The sequence below is a fragment of the Aedes aegypti genome, chromosome 3 (assembly GCF_002204515.2).
Source record: "Aedes aegypti strain LVP_AGWG chromosome 3, AaegL5.0 Primary Assembly, whole genome shotgun sequence".
NCBI classification, from domain to species: Eukaryota; Metazoa; Arthropoda; class Insecta; order Diptera; family Culicidae; genus Aedes; species Aedes aegypti.
The window spans coordinates 201,593,191-201,594,578 of record NC_035109.1 but is presented as its reverse complement, the minus strand read 5'-3'; the positions used below and the strand labels follow the sequence as shown (position 1 = coordinate 201,594,578).

At 37.6% G+C, this 1,388-nt stretch overlaps 1 long non-coding RNA gene across 1 annotated transcript; it reads left to right on the top strand.

The window, feature by feature from the left end:
- The first annotated feature begins 295 nt into the window (after positions 1-295).
- LOC110679371 lies at positions 296-626 on the top strand. The gene is made up of 2 exons (XR_002502434.1): positions 296-469; positions 543-626. It is a non-coding gene; the product is annotated as an uncharacterized LOC110679371 (long non-coding RNA).
- The last annotated feature ends 762 nt before the right edge of the window (positions 627-1,388 follow it).

The window sequence follows — 1,388 nt, the reverse complement described above, 5'->3', positions numbered from 1 at the left end:
CTCGTTCATAATTTTCAGTCATTCCATTCATTCCCACTTTCCCATCCAATAATCACATTCATTCTACTTTACTACTATCAAAACACATGATTTTAGGGCGCCCTTAATTTATGGTTGTTTCTTTGATCACTTTAGCGTCTCTTATTTTAAGAGAACTGGTGATCTTTCTGCGAAACTTAAATTTAATGAACCGATCTCAATGCTGCTTCTTTACTCTCTCGCATGCGAGAAAAAATTGCAAGCAACATGAGAGGCTCTTAACGATTACAGCGAATGTCGACCATACCAAGTTGAAAAAGCCTTTTACTCAGCCCTGTGTATGTCGACTAAATAAAGAATGCTCTTGTGCGGGTGTGAAATGTCAAAACTTGTTTACATTTCGTCCGAAATAGGAGATAAATCACCGTGAACCGTGAAGATTTTTCACTGTTTCCACGGTTTCCCAACAATTTGCAGGAAAAAAGTTAAGGTCAGTCGCATCGATTTTGATTAGAGGTATGCGCAGATATAAATTTTATTTGATCTTTTTCATCTCTTTTCAGGTGCAACTACGAATAAATTATTGGCTGCATAGTGTCATAGTGAACGAAGACCATAATAAAAAATAAAAATGAACAGAAAAGAAATTCAATTGATTTATTTTTTATTGCGAAGAAAAATATCTCGGACATTGGCCCAAGGATCATATAATTGATTAATTAATGAGAATGTATTTTAATAAACAGGTCAAAAAGCTGAATTTGCTGAAAATGTTTTTTGACTCGTTGAATAATGTAATGTTTGTGTGAGTATTAGTTCGCTCTTATGGTAAGAGAGATGAGATTTTACGATCTAATTGCGGATTGATGACGTAGTGCGATTAGAAGAGCCACAATCTGCGCATAAAATGTAGGTTGAGCGCTCGCCGTTTCCTACCGGGTGGCCAAGATTGCCACAATTGAAACATCTGTCTTCAGGTGGGGGGTGGTACGAATCGAAACGGTATTCGTATGCCGATGGTATTTTCGCATGGCTTTCAGGATTAGTTGGTTTCAAAAGTTGAAACTTTGAGTAGCATGAATGCGGTTTGGTTGATCGGGAATAATAGGAATGTGTTGATTGCTGATTGGGAATTGGGTGAGATGACTGATATTTATTATTGAACAGATAACCACTGCTCCATAATTTTGAACAACACTGTGGATTTGGCCAGAAAGTCATTAACGGTGATCGTAAATTGACGCACTTTAACTGTGATGAAATGTCTGGTATATTCTGGAATGCCTTTGAGTGATTTATTTCGTTCGGAGAATTAGAATCAATCGCCGTCGGTGGATTCATGTAGGCTTGTTGCATGTCGATTGCCAGTTCAGGTTCAATAGAACTAGATGTGGAATTGCTCGACACAC